Below are 16,267 nucleotides of genomic sequence, written 5' to 3' on the forward strand. Positions count from 1 at the left end.
AGACCTGGAAACCAGCTCCAGAGAAAGGCTTTCATTGAAATTAACTATAACAGAATCTTGCAAGTAACTGATTCAAAAAACTTCAAAGAATCCTTTGTCCTTAGGGCACCTTGGAGTATGGGCCCCAGAATAGCTATTTAAATAGACAATTTTAAAAGCCCACCCACTTTATTCGGTTTTTTTATGCTTGATGCTAATACTGCTCTCTCTTCTAAATATCAGTTATTCATATAAATTCCTTTGTTACATATTCCTTAGCTAAATATCTCAGCTTTTATTCATGTTAAAATGCTAGTTTCTAGCCGTATAGTTCAATATGTGACATGGCAAAAATTTTAAGATTTTCCCAAGATTGTTCCTTCTGCCCTTCTTGAGGCTAGAAAGGGAAAAAATATATAATAAGTATAGCAGAATAAATAGGCAAGGTAAAAGAAAACAGGAAAACAAGAAGAAACATCCTTCCACGAAGGAACGTACAAGCAAAACCAAAAAATCTTGATGGGAGAAGGGGGATTAAGGAGAAAAAATATTGGCTATTTTGATTTCTTTCTCTTCACATGTGAGAAATGGTACAAAAGTCACCCTTAACATAAATAACTGAGCACTACAAATAGGCCAAGAAGAATTCTTACTTTTTCGAGAAAGAGGAATACATTGTGTTGAAAGACTCAGAAAGGAAATAGCATTAATATGTATTTTGGTGAGCTCTGGAACACAAAAGAAACAATTGTTGGCATTGTTAATAAAACAGTGAAACAATGTGGATGGGTGCAGATTGGGCCTTTGAATATCAGCTCCTAGATTCCTTTGCTGAACCCCAGCTGATCTTTCATAATACCTACTCAAGGCTGAAATAAAAGGATCTCTCCAGGGGCTTTTTAAAACTTCAAGAGGCCCAGAGGACAATTATTCAACTGTGCCTCTCCTACCCCAACCTCTTCTCTTGATACTGGATTTCTGTATTAAAGAAAGGGGTTTTCCTCTGCTGGTTTTGATCCACTCAAGTCAATGGCCAGTATCAGAACGTTGAGAAAAACCCAAATTACTGAAGAGCTGGTGTTTTGTATTGCACATAAACGTTCGAATTCCGTGCCAGTAAATGTAAATCTCTGGAGGGAAAGGCACTTCTGGGAATCCATATTCAGATATTTGTTCAGTTATTCAGATATTCAGTTAGGTTTTCTGCCTCTCTTTATCCCTGACTGAAATTTTCCTGTAGTACCCAAGACAAAAATGTTACAACCTACCCTGTTTCTCCAACAATACGGCCTCTCCCAATAGGAAGTCCCAGAATGTTTTATAGGCATAAAATGAAATTAAGCCCCTCCCCCCAAATTAAGGCCTATATTAAAACATGCGAAATGGGGGGGAATGGTGGGGGGGGCTTGCCGTTAGGAAGTATTTTTGTTGCACGCCCGGATATGGTGCTGCCTGCATTGACCCCGATACGAAGTACCCCACCAATGCCGAGATCAACATCCAAGCCATCACTGCCCACCCGCCCGAAGATGCAAGGGGGAGGAATTAATTCACCCCCGAAAAGACGGCCTAGCCATTTTTTCAGGCTCAAAAAAAATAAAAATAAAATAAGACCCAGCCTTATTATATGAGAAACACGGTGCCTTTGATGTAGACTACAAAACTGTTTAACCTTCCTAACTCTTTAAACCAAGGTGTCAAACTCAATCTCACTGGGGCCACATCAGGATTGTGTTTGACCTTGGGAAGAAGTAGGGGGCATGGTCGGGGGGCCATCGCCAGCTTGATGTCAGTCATCTCGGGGGTGCCTGTGGTGGCCCGAGCACTCTCCCAGAAAAAAAATGAGTTTTTGTTGTCAGAGGGTTGCAGGAAACCATTGTGCTGCCCTCGCCCCCACCCCGAGCTCAGTTTTTGCTGGCAGAGGCACCACGGGCTGGTCCTTTGCTGTTTCCAGAGCGGCCTGGTGAGCCAGATCTAAGCAGTCCATGGGATGGATCTGGCCCGCAGGCCTTGAGTTTGACACCCCTGACTTAAACTGATAACTGATTTGATTCACCAACAGACGGCTTTAAGTAGATTCGGACAAGGTTCAGAAAATATGTTCTATGTTTATGGAGATGTAGAAGAACCAAAAAAAAAAAATGGATTCTCCTTTGGAAGTGATGAAAGCATCAGGGCCAACATTTGCAGATAACTTTGGTTTGACACCAACATCACAGTTTTCCTTGGAATCCTGTTAGCTAGAGTTTATGATATTGGCAATGTTAATTAATTCAGATGTAAAGTTGGAAAGACAATATTGAGAAAAGTAAATAACCCGCCAGGGTATTGTAGCCACGCTAAGTGCAGGTCATCTTAACTTCACTGAGTCTAAAAATTGCTCTCTCCTTAGAATAAACTGATCTATCATCAGCTGACATTAAAATCACCCTTAAAATAATGCATGGCTTGGGATATTCGGAGGTAAGTTTTTTCAGGTACCCTGTTAACTTGTCCCATATTTCCTTCATCCTATTCTTTCTTTGAAAAATGTAACAGAGCCAGATTTCTAATAGATATTTGCAAGGCTGTAGCATGGTTTAGTTTTCTTGGTTGTTTTATCTGGAAGGCATACTTTTTCTTTGCCTTTATCTCATTTTTGTCTGATTGCTCTATGATCATAAATTGAATAAACTAAATGAAACAATGTCCCTGCCAAAAACTTTGCAAAGGGATTTGCTGACTAAGAAAAATAATTCCAAATCCTAATCTAGCAGGGGGGAGGGATTCAATGATTCCAGATAGCTTCAGAGACTAAGCAATGCTGATTTGCTGGTATGCATATTTGATCTGGTCATATGCACAGTGAAATAAAGTATGACTTATACCATCCTGTCTATTTTACATTCTTTCAGCTGTCTTTGCCCACTGAAATAAACCTTATGACTATTGTTAATAAAAGATAAATGTGTGCCTTCAAGAGAGTATTTCCAATTCATTTTTATAAAAAAAAAAATGGGTAAAGTAAAATCATAATGATGCACTCAACCTTTCTCTTCGAAGAGGAGTCGAAAAGGGTTTGTGGTTGCAATTACAGGATCTAAGTATATGTTGAATCTTAAACATTTTCAGTGGAGCTGAAAGTCTCACGCTGCCTGTGTCTCAACAGTCAGGCACTTTTACTGTATTGTTTTTATCTGGTCAGAATATTCAGTCTTTGGGAAACCAGGGTGAAAGCTCAGACTTCTGTGCTAAAGTCTACCCATTGTGTATTAAAATATCCAAGATGATTCATTCAGTCAAGCCAACATCTACTCATCAGCAGGTGAACTGGTTAAGGAGGCATTATATCTTTCTCTGTGCTAAGTTAAAGGGAGGAATTCCAATCAAACAGCTAAAACTGTTCTTTTGAGTAAAATATTTAAAGGAGCCTGCCTTTAATTCAAACGAAAGCTGTTCCAAGAGAGACCTCTAGTGGCCAATGCTGCATGCAACAAATGTTCTGTATTTTTTAAGCTCACATGCTTGGAATTTCATTTCCAAAAGAAACGACTGCACTATTCCTCCCTTTTAATGTGGGTAGTTAAAGATCAAAGGTGCCATCTCTTAAATATTTTATAAACTTGCATATAGCTAAATCCCTGTTAGATTCTGGAGAGAAGTCATTTTAATGCAGTTACAATAAGGCGTTTACCGTGTACTCCGGTACAATGAAAATTAAAAGAATGGAGAGCAGAACACTATTTCACCTCAAAAACAAAGAAATGTACTAAGTTACCTCCGTCACCTTGTCATAATTTGGGCTTTGAGCCATTTCCATAAAGGAGTTGTTACCAATATCTCATTGTATAATTGTATAAAATATCCCATGGTATAAAAGCTGGACTCCTGGTCATTATATGTTGGTTCCTTAACAATCAGGTGTAGGGAAAAAAAATAGCAAGGTTGCAGCTGAAACGGCATAAGTGAAACTTCAGGTGTTTTTTTTAATGTATGTCATACATACATGCATTTATGTGTGGACATTAAAAAAAATGGCAATTTTTTATTTGCACCAACACAGCAACCTTTTGACTTTTTAAACCATACCCTGCAGACATCTCTGTTGACAATACTTAAGCTGCTATTGCATTTTTCCGGTATTTGTTTTTTGCTTTACTTCTCAACTTAAAACTTTTTACTGTTTTCATATCCACGTATTATGCAAGAAGGCCAATTCTGTTTAGCTTCTCAAGATCAGCCAAAACTGCCCTCAGAAGTTGTGGGAGCATCATCACTTGAATAAGAAGAGATTGGACTGCCATTTGTCAAAAAATGGTGTAGGGTCTCCCACTTGGGCGGGGGTGGACTAGATGACCTATAAGGTCCCTTCCAACTCTGATTATCTGTATAAGGGCCATAACTTGTAGTGAACATGAAGAACTTATTCCCATAAACCCTGTTCATCACCTTCTCTTGCCAAGACCATTGAAGACATTTTTCTGTCTGAAAAAAACGAGTAGTTTCACAGTTGAATGTTACTAGCAGTCTGGCAAAAACGAAGACTCCTTTATAGGGCACAATGAATATTGTTAGAGAATGAGGATTTTGGCCCAATATTTTACTCCTCTTCTCTCCTTCCAATGTTATCTAAAGTCCCTTTGGCTTGTGTACATTCCCTATTCCCTAACTGGCAGTATTTGCCTATAGAGGCAAATCATATAAGTATCAGTCTACTCTACCCAGTATCAACCTTATCTCAATCAGGAATGTCAACTGTATACAAGCTCACTATATCTGCCAGATATTCAGGGACCAGAAAATTTATTTCCTATCAAAAAGGATCCGCTTTTTAAAATTACAGCCCATTCTTTTTCCAGTAATGAAATCAAGTGAAAGTATACATTAGAAAATGTGGAATATTTCATAATAACCCCAAAGAATTGAAATGTGAAACATTTCTTGTTACACCTTGAAAGAATATTCAAATATTTAAAAGTCAAATGATTAGCAAATACTGTTTAATGACATGACAGTCAGTACTGGAACCATATAAAACAAACCCTATAAAACAAATCGATATGGAAATTAACTTTGTATTGAGGGCATCTTTGATCAAACTAATCACAGGCTTTGTTGACCAATAGGTTTTACACTGTACTGATTTACAGCATACTTCCTAGGACTTCTTTAGCTCTGCTTTAGATATTTGCCTGCATTCAGGTGTTGAATTTAGCCCTCAAAAGGAATAAGGTTTGATAAATCTAGGTTTGGTTTGAGGAATCAAGGCATTTTCAGTTGAGGGAAAGCAGATATTTATTTTTCTTCTTTCTTCTTTTAACTAATTTTAGCAGAAATACTCCCTGGAACAGGGCATCCAAGTCATTGCATTAATCCTTCTTCAGAGGGCCTCAGACATGAAACAGTAGCAACCTCAAGCAACCAATCAGCCAAAAGCACAATAAAAATCAGTGTTTTAGAAAGGATTAACAAGAAATGCTTTGTTGTTGTTGTTTTTTTAACATTGTGGTTTTTAAAAACACGATTTCAACCTCTTTCTAGTGTTACTGATCAAATGGTGGCCCATTCCTCCTATAGGAACTAAAACAGCAATGCCCACTGAAAATGTGACTGCAAATTAAGTACTGCTGTTTCAAGGAGTGCTGGGAAGGGGCTTAAGGAAGAAGAGAGTTGGTGCAAGCATGCAATCAAAGCAACATGTGCAGATTTAAAAAAGGCAGGCCTTCCAGTGTGCCATCTTGGCTTTCAGACGTGTTTGCCAATATGACTTTTTTTTTTTTTCCAATAGAGAATCAAAAGGAGATGGTCTGCCTGGGCAAAGGGGCTGCTGAGAACACTAGCCTGGCCAGCCAAATTGTACTTATACCACAGAGACTAATTGGGCTCTTCTGAATGTGCGCTAATTTAGATGCACTTAGTTAAGCCAAAATGCCAAAGACGAACATCAGAGCAAGCATTTCAGACAATCTGAGGGAGAGAATGGGAGCAGTGGAGCTGAGCTCCCATTGACAACTCTGCTGTTGCTTTCTTCATCCTAAGGGAAGCTGGGCAGAAGGATGAGATGATGGTGGCTGGTGAATCATTAGCTTATCATTTGTCAATCATTTTTGAGCTGTTTTTCATACAGCAGTGCAGCTTATTGGAGGTTTGCATCTGACAGTGGTGGGCAGGACAAGCTGTTGTAGGGATTCATGCATTTAAAGAAATGGTTCCTTGACAAAGTTTTGTGTACGTGCCAATTTCTCCCATTCTGAAGCATTTGACGTCCATATGTGGTTCCAATAGAAAAAAAAAATCGTTTAGCTCAGGATAGAACTTTGGAATACTTGGACTTTTCTGAGTTTGGTTCTTTCCTTGTAGACGTTTCATTATCCAACTAAATAATATCAATCAAGTGGTGTTTACTGCCTGATTATATACTTACATTTACATTTTATTTGATTTATCAATCGCTTACAAGATACAGGTATAAGAATAAATATAGTTTTGAATACATGAGATAGATACTTATTAGAAAAATAAAAAACAATAGGACAGGAATGGTAGGCACGATTGGTGCACTTATGCATGCCCCCTACAGGCCTCTTAGGAAGGGGGTATACATACATATTTATATATATATATATATATATATATATATATATATATATATATATATATATATATAATATATATATATATGTGTGTGTATATGTGTATGTGTACGTGTATGTGTACATGTATATGTATATGTATATGTGTATGTATGTATGTATGTATGTATATATATATATATATATATATATATATATATATATATATATATATTCTGAGGTTCTCATGGGTATTTGTATGTGGATCTTTGGTTGTTCGGGTTTTCTCCCGCGTAAGATTCAAAGTATCTAGGCAACGTTTCGATGAAGTCTCATGAGTCTCTATATATTATTATATATAGGTCTAGGTGTGTTCGGGTCTTTTCCCGTGTAAGATTAAGAGTATCTTGGCGATGTTTCAGCGAGGTCCCACTTGCCATCCTCAGGCTGGTGCTTTCAGCTTCGTGCCAGCGCAAGCACTGAGGATGGCAAGTGGGACCTCACTGAAACGTTGCCAAGATACTCTTAATCTTACACGGGAAAAGACCCGAACACATCTAGCCCTACATACCTGTACCCGTGAAAATCTACGAAAACAAATATTATATATATTATATACAGTAGCTTACCTGCCAGTGTTGGCAGCATTTGGTTTTATCCTTGTTCGATCCCGATTAGAATCTTTGATTAGGTTCTTTAGGCCCATCCCTGGTCTCACAGTCACAGCACATTTTAGAAGAAAGTTCTCACAACTCTCTTTTCCCCTTCTTCTATTTTTGCTCGGTGCCTGTTTATTATGTATTTATTCTTCCTGCTTTACTTTAAGTAAAATGTCCTTGCAACATATATCTTGTGGGTACAGTAGTAGATGTATCATCATTCAACAATACAAATAAAAATATTCTAATGTATAAACAATCTCAGTCAATTTTCCATATAATTGTAGTTGTCCCTTTACTAAAAATATATTGTTTCTCATAGAAAATAACCATCAAGTTGTTTGCAGATCAAATATAAACTAACATCGAAAGCATTCATATATTTTTTCAGATGAAAGGGAGTGAAATGGCTATTAAACTATTTATTTATTTACTTACTTATTTTGTCAAACAATTATTAGAGAACAGGTATAAGTATAAACGTGGTTATGAATACATGAAATGGATACAAATAAGAAAAAAAGAAACAAACTAACTTAACATGGTTTGTGTTTACAATGTATCCAAAGCTTATAAGTGATGTGTACAACCACAGCTGAGATAGTAGGACCTTCCTGGAAGACTTAATTGGAAACATTTTATATCCCATAATTAGTTGTATCACTAGAAATATTCTATTTGGATCCTGAATTGGCAATTTGAGAAATAGTTTAATACAATTCAGATTGATCTAATTCCATTTGGGCCTGAATCTGAATCGTATTGTATGGACATGCAACTCTTGATTAAAAAATTTGCAGCCCATTTTCACACTTGAGAGTTTTTGTTCTAACTAACTTTACTTTTTTTAATACAAGAACAACCTTTTTTTTTCTTGGCATAATTAAATGCAAATGTGTCCCTTAGCTAGGATCAAACTAGCTAAGTTCCAGATTAATAAATTACTGTACTTTTCCATTACAACCCAAAAAAGGATGTGCATTTTCCAAAGTGAGAATGTTATAAAGTGTCACAGGCTGTAGAAGAAACCGTAGATAAAAAAGCCAGCAATATTTCAGAAGAATGGGAACATTGGTTTTTAAATCTGGAAGAGGAAAGTGATTCCCTTTCCTCTCCTTTGAGCTTGTTTTAATAGGATATTATATAAAAATGACATATATCATAAAAATGACTCTAGGCAAAAAACTTGCATATTTCAGAAGGATAGCTGCAGGGGTTTGGAAACGGTGATGAATGAAACACTGCTTACAGCTTTTTTTTTTTGTTTTCTGCTCAATTAGCACCAACATCTAGGGATCTATAATGACAGTTGAAATAGTGAATAGGGAGAAGAAGTAGAAGCAGGCAGGCTTGCATTTTCCAAGCAATCTTTCACCACTTACAGCTGAGTCCCACAGATCCTCCCTTTCCATCTTTGCTTTGAAGAGAGACTAAGAAAAAGTATTGAAGTCTAGAGTACTCCTCTAGTAGAGTGTTTTTCCAAATTGGCAACTTTAACGTGTTGGACGTCATCTCTCATACCAGCTGGGGAACTCTAGGACTTGATGTCCGCACACTTTAAAGTTGACAAGTTCAAGGTAACACTGCCATAGTATGTTACTTCAACACCTCTCTCCCCAAACAGTTGGATTATTAAAAACTAAGTATATATAGAAGCCAAAGATGTTAGCTATAATCTTTCCCTCTCTCCTTTTTCCTTATTTATATTGAACGCTTGGGGAAAGAGTTATCAATTTTTGCTAAGGAACTGACCCTGTCACCATGTTCATGTGAGTCTCTGAATCAATAATGAAATTCAATACATCTGCTTCAGCTTTGATATGATTCCAAGAAAGCCTACTTAAATTTTGATATATTCCAAAACAGTGTGATTTTATTTTTAAATTCATTTAAATCTAAAACTCAGTGCTTCCTACTCCAGGTTGCTCACTTCCAGTAATAGGATGGCAGTAATGTTATCAGGACATACAACAGGTATGGGAACACAATATACACCTGCTACTGTGGGGCAGCTGCTTGCATTATTTATAGCATTTCTTTTCTTTGATAACAAATTATTTCTTTTTGCAAAAATTTCGATGATCATTCTAGTGATCATAAAAAGGCAATATTTTTATTGTCAGTTTCTGTTATTTTCTGCTTTGACAATTGTTCTTATTTTGCATTAATTACATACTTCTATGGCATAATAGCTTAGTGGAATGCTTGACACTTTCCAGCTGATAAGATTTTCATAGCCATTATCTCTACAAAGAATGAAGAACAGCTTTCTCATACCACTCATCTAGCAGGACTTTGCAATTTTTGTCCATTCCATCATTGTGCAAATTATTTGGTTATAGCTACCTTATCTAAGGTCAAATGTTATTTGACTTTAATTGTTAAATGATGACTGTGATTAAGAACCATTCCAATGTATCCCAAGCTATTGGTCTATCTTCAGAATGAAGATATCAATAATTAAAGTTGCTGGTACTTCCAACAGCATCTCCTACAAACCACATACACTAGCATGAGGATGTGCATGGTGATGTTTCATGAAAATTACCTATTTGCATTCTGATGTCAGAGACACTTCCATCAACACTCAATGTGAGCTCCTGATGTTTACAATGAACTCGTGTTCTTTCAGTGCCAGAGTAACATTTACTCAATCATTTCAAATCTATCTATATTTATTCTCCATGTTTATTCAGGTGCTGCTGCTCTCTTTAGACATTGTTCTTCTTGTAGTCTCATATGCTTCTAGTTCTGTTGGTTGGCATATTTTTACAAAAACAAAATATTTCAAACCCGAATAATCATACTGACTTCTCTATCACAAAGGTGCCTCACTCTGAAATGTGACACAATGAAGCTTTCTTATATGTGGTTGTTTGCAAGATTTCATGCTTTTGTCAATTGTCGATTGAGTATCTTACAATAACCAGGAAAGGAAGATGGGAATGGAAACATTAAACCTCCCTTCAATATTAATTAAAAACACAGAGGACTATTTTTCTTGGATGTATTCTATGTCAAGAAAAAAATGACATGAAACAGTATGTTTGTTTATATGAGAGAGATGAATTGAAAGACTAGGAGAGCAACACAGGAAAAATAAAGATTTGATAAGTATGTGCTGTAAAAGAAATATCTCTTACTACAGCAGGTCTTGTGAATTCTATCATCTAATGCTGTCACCTTAAAGGTTTATGAGGCAAGTTAATCCAGAATGAGTTTCTGAGGACGCTATTTCTTGACTTTTGGGAGTTATTAATAATCATTACTTTTTAAGTGACAGAAAATTGAAGATCCTCGATTCATTGTTAGTGCTTTTTCACTTGAACTGACCTTCCCATATATTTGCACACTGAAAGGAAAATCTATTTATTATACAATAGGTTAATGTTAATTACACTTGGATTTTAACTGGAAAGACTATTTTGTAAAAGCGGTGAAATAAAGTAGTTTGTAAACATTCATTAATATGTACAATGTATGTCAGTAGAGTCAATGCTGACCAGTTATTTCTGTATTGTCATTTTGAAAAATAATTGTATACATTTGAACCACTTTTCAACAGAATAACATTTTTCTCTATTACTTGATGGATCTTACAATTTAATAATGCTATTTTGGACTTCTTCTATAGAAACGAGTTGAGGTAAAACAAGAAATAGGAACTTTTTGAAAAAGCCTATAAAGACTATGCATGCAGGGCACATCTAATATTTTACTCTAAGGGGTATAATATCATAACATCTGATAAGCAAGACAGAAATGCAGGAGAAGAGACATTTTTGTCTTTTGACATCTTTGTCAGCTCCAGAACTAGAAGAGGTGAATTGCCAAGAGGATCGGACTTCTGCAGGCAGTGAATTAATAGTCTATTCCTATCCTATTCCTATGGTTTCTTTTTGGCCTCTTGGATAGTCCAGGTTTTTATATATTGAGAAGATGTGGCCCTAAAGGTGCTGATTGCTAGCAGGAGATTTCATGGGTTCCTGTGCCTTATTTAGTCTCAGGACAAATGTGCAAATGTATCATAACTTTTCTGTCATAAGGTACATTTGTATCACATCTACAGTAAAACAGAATGATAAAATGAATTTGAACATGTTCAAATTAAGGGTAAAATGTTTGACAGAACAATTCAAAACAGACTTCATGTGCTAGAAGTGTCTTAAGCTAATCATAAAATTCACATCACATAGGGATTTCATATCAGAATGTATCAGAAAGCAGATTCAGCTAGAATCCAGCCGTATGTCGGCTATATTTCTATGGGCCTAATCCAGTTTGCATTTTTCTTTTCTTTTTAATGACCCTGTAACCCCTTGCATCAGGATGGAGTCATATGATTGAATAGAGCTGAGCATTTACTGGCCGGATGCCATTCCAGACACCTATGTGGAGCTCACAGCAAATATTTTCTCTTTGCACCCAGAGAGAGAAATACCTGCCACTTGAAATACCGTCAGGTATTTCTTCTGACTGTGAGGTTGAGAGCTCACCACACTGTTCCCCAATCCAGTTTGCAATAAATGAATTAAAATAACTATGTTTCAGTAATGTACCCATTAAAAAGGATATCAAAACAATAAAATAGCAATACAATGGCATACCTAGTATATTTGACATCCAGAGCACACATAAAACCTTTTAAAACTTACTTCCTCGTATGACAAATTTACTTTCAGTAATAAACTTGGAAACAAACAATAATAATATTGGTCAGAAAATAAATCCAGGCAATGATTGTTTTTTTTCTCGAACAATAATCATGCCAGTAAAATAAGTAAATACATGTAAACTTTATAGCATAAAAAAGAAAAAAAACATACCGTAAATCTTTATCCTTTCCTTACTGATGCCAGGAAACCAATGCCTCCAAATAAAAATACAATTGCCATCTGGTTTTCTGGAGCTGTTGTCTGTTGTCCTTCAGCAGTTTCCACCTGTCAAATTGTAAAATACCTGAAGTGCCATCAGATCCAGTTCTACCACTGCAATATGCCATCGAATACCAAATACCCGACTGGCATGCCAGCAGCAGTGTCTCACACTCAGTACCAGTCTGTTGGATAGCATCTTCAGCATCATTTGATAGGTAAGAAGTTTTGTCCCCAGGTCATTAAAAGGCCCTCAAAAGATCACTTTTAATTACCGGTAGTTAGAGTTACAGACAATCACACCCAGATGCCTGCACTTGAAAGCTGACCACTTCTACTGCCCCATCCTTGATAGACCGTTGCAGCAATTTCGGGCCATTAAAAAGATGAATCAATAAACGCCATTTTCACTGAAGGCCTTCCAATGCCAAGTGTATTCAAATGACAGTCAAAGAAGAATAAAAGAAGGCTGGACCACATCCACAACTGGTTGTTGCATATCTTGATGTAAGCTTGGGGCAATTTTATGCTGGCATCATGACATCATGACACAGCCTTGTAAGGGGTGAAGCGCATGGTGTGATGCTACTATCATCACTTTGACAAAAAACATCAAATCTTCCAGATGCCAAATCTTCTAGATTCAAATTATTCATATTTCAAAAGATAGTGTAACAAAAGCTTGTATTGCTGATTTAAGTTGAATGGACAAGAAATTTCAAGAAGAAATAGCACTTTGAGTTTCTTTGGTTTAAGTCATGTCAGCAGAGTTTGTTGCTCTAATGTAAAGCTTCTAGTAGTTGGTGCTAATTCTTCCATGACACATAAAAATTTTTTTTACAAAAAAATGGACCACTACTCATCAAATACTATGCATTTTGAGTAGCAAATAAGGAATTCACACAGAAAACCTACAGCCCTTGCTCCTAAAAAGATCCCATGCTACCATTCAGCTACTACTCTTCCCTAGTTGTATTTCTTACCCGCGGAGTAGAGAACAAAGGGATTCACCATATTTTTAGGTGGATCCATTAATTTACAGATCCAAAATATACAGAAGAATGTAAAATACCTTTGCCTACAAAAAATTACCTTTTTATATGAAATCTCCTTGACTTCCTCTTTTAACAGAAGAACAGAGTTACGCCACCTTGGAGGTCTTCTACCCGAAGCCCTTATTCAAGCAGACATTTCAGACAAATCGTTGCCCAATTTCTTCTTAAAACTTCCAATGATGGAGCACCTACAACTTCCATAGGCAAATCATTCCACTTATTAGTTGTTCTAACTGTTAGGAAATTTCTTCTTCATTTTATGTCGCTTCTGTCCTTGATTAATTTCCATCCATTGCTACTTGTCCTGCCTTCAGGCGCTTGGAGAATAGGTTGACCCCCTCTTCTTTGTGGCAGCCCCTGAGATATTGGAACACTGCTATCATATCATGCCTAGTCCCTAGTTTTATTGCTTTGGTTATCAAAGTATTTTTTTATATTTTATATAAAATACAACTCAAAAATTTGAGCAAACATGTATACGCAATAAAACCTTAATTTGATGGAAGAGATATCTAATACATTGGAATGTTCTTTAAATCTGAATTCATGTATTCGACAGATTTTAACTTCATTTGTACAAAGTAATTTGTATAGTTATAAAACTGATCTAATTACATTTTTGTCAATTATGCAATTATGCATTTGTATTATAGAATTATACAAATGTTCATCAAATGACATCAACTACTTGGACTGCTTTGGAATCAGTGGAATTTATCTATTATTTGAAAGTAACGTCTGAGTTAATTATTGCTTGTTGTATCACAAATCCGCTCTTCATACTCTACATAAATGACTCTGTGATCATATTAAGAGCAACTGCGTTCTCTTTTCAATACCACAGACAATAATGCTACCCTTCAAAAAGATCTTGGCTATGAATCAGAATGGTCAAACAAATGGGAACTTCAAACCTCAACAAATAAATGCTCTGTCTTACATATTGGCAAAAAAAAATCAGAAAATAAAATACAGGCTGAATAGTCAAGACCTTGTTGATGATCCAAACTCTGTCAAGGATCTTGGAGTACTCATCTCTAATGACCTAAGTGCTTGAGCCCACTGTAACTAGATAGCCAAAAAGGCATTAAGAGTTGTTAACCTAATCTTACTTAGCTTTTTCTCTGGTAATATTACACTAATAACTAGAGCATACAAAACATTTGCTAGACCAATACTTGAATACAGTTCATCAGTCTGGAACCCACATTACGTATCTGGTATTAGCATAGTTGAGAAAGTCCAGAAATATTTCACAAGAAGAGTTCTTCACACCTCTACTTGTTGTAGAATACCTTATGCCACCAGACTTGAAATTCTAGAACTAGAAAACCTTGAATTATGCCGTCTTCAGTCTGATCTAAGTATGGTATATAAAATCATACATTTCAATGACTTACCTGTCAATGAATACTTCAGCTTCAACAACACAAGAGCACACAATAGATACCAACTCAAGGTTAACTACACCAAACTTGATTGTAGGAAATACGACTTCAGCAACAGAGTGGTCAATATCTGGAATACTCTATCTGACTCTCTGGTTTTTCCTCCCCAACCCCCAAAATGTTAATCTTAGACTGTCTACTATTGACCTCACCCCTTTCCTAAGAGGTCTGTAGGGGGTGTGCATAAGCGCGCCAATGTGCCTACTGTTCCTGTCCTATTGTTTCTTTTATTTTTCTTATATGTACCCATTTCATGTATTCATAACTATGTATATACTTATACTTATTATCTTGTAAACAATTGACAAATCAAAATAAATAAATTTAAAAAATGAGGTTTTGTTTTGCTATGTTAAAATGAAAAAAAAATGCAAAACCATATATATGACGTAACAGTATAATCAAAATGGCATTTTTCAATTTGAAAATGGTTAACGCTGGGAAACATTTGCAAGAATGATATATTCATTTCAGTATGTACATAAACAAAAACAAAAAAATCAGAAGAGATAATTCATTTTAAATTCTTGGAGCTTGAGAAGAGATAATATTCCACTTGTTGTATATAACTGTTTAGCAGGATTCACAGCAATTCTGCTGCAGAATCCTAAGGCTGCTTCCTAATGTTATAAAAACAGTTCAAACTTCATAACACTTCTCTTCACAACAGTAGCTCTTAAATATATATTTAAACAGTCAAAAACTGTTTTATCTGCTTCCCATTAATGTATTTTGAACCTTTCTTAGTTCCAGTCTTCAGTCATTTTAGTAAATGGAGAAGTAATCTCTAAGTCTGCCATTCCCTTTTTTGCATTGCAAATCATTTGTAGTTTTATAACTGTCATTTCCAAGGACACCTGGAAAAGATAGATTTATGAAAGGTTATCTTGCATTCTAAAGAGGCCAGGAATTAGCATGACTTTGTAAAGGTTTTTGGAAATTGAGCAGGCAATACACTGTTTTCTGCTCTAGTCAAGTATCTTTATTTAAATATTAAGGGAAAGGTATGACCCTTGGCCTCAGAGATCACTGTGCTACAGCAATAGTGCAATCTATTAACTGTCAATGAAGTACCACGGACTTGGATCTCTCAAGATACCTATTTGTGGACAGTACTATAATGCTCCTTCTATTAGGCATCCCCAAGGCAAATAACCTTGGCTTTAACAGAGTCAATTTAAAATTCCTTAGAGTAAAATTAAGAGAATATCTGAGTTTTGTGAGTTTAAGATAGAATGCCTGCATTAGTGTCATTCCATAAATTGTATCTAGATATCATTTCAATAGAAAGAATTCACATAAGCCTACAGGTAAATATTAAATGAAGGAGACATCAAAACGCCATTGGGATGTTTTCAGTTTTCATATCAGAATGACTTATTTTCACTGATATACATCTTATTTTTTTATTGTAAGGAAACATGACACCACTAAAATTAAACCTGGCAAAACAGAGAACAAAGGGAGAAGAAAAAGTCAGCAAGGATTTGTGTGTGAAAAACTCTAGTAATGCATAAGTGAAAAGTTGTTTAGAAAAGTCACTAATTAGATTTTTTTCAAGTAGAATTTATATTACCATACCATCAAAAATAACTTTTGGATAACTTTTGGATTTAGAATTCAGATGAAGACATTTTCAGAGTCTTATTTTAATTTCAAAAACATGTATTGTAGTATGCTTTTCAAGAGCAAAAAGGAAAA

The sequence above is a fragment of the Pseudonaja textilis genome, chromosome 5 (assembly GCF_049901715.1).
Source record: "Pseudonaja textilis isolate UNSWEBS1 chromosome 5, rPseTex1.2, whole genome shotgun sequence".
NCBI classification, from domain to species: Eukaryota; Metazoa; Chordata; class Lepidosauria; order Squamata; family Elapidae; genus Pseudonaja; species Pseudonaja textilis.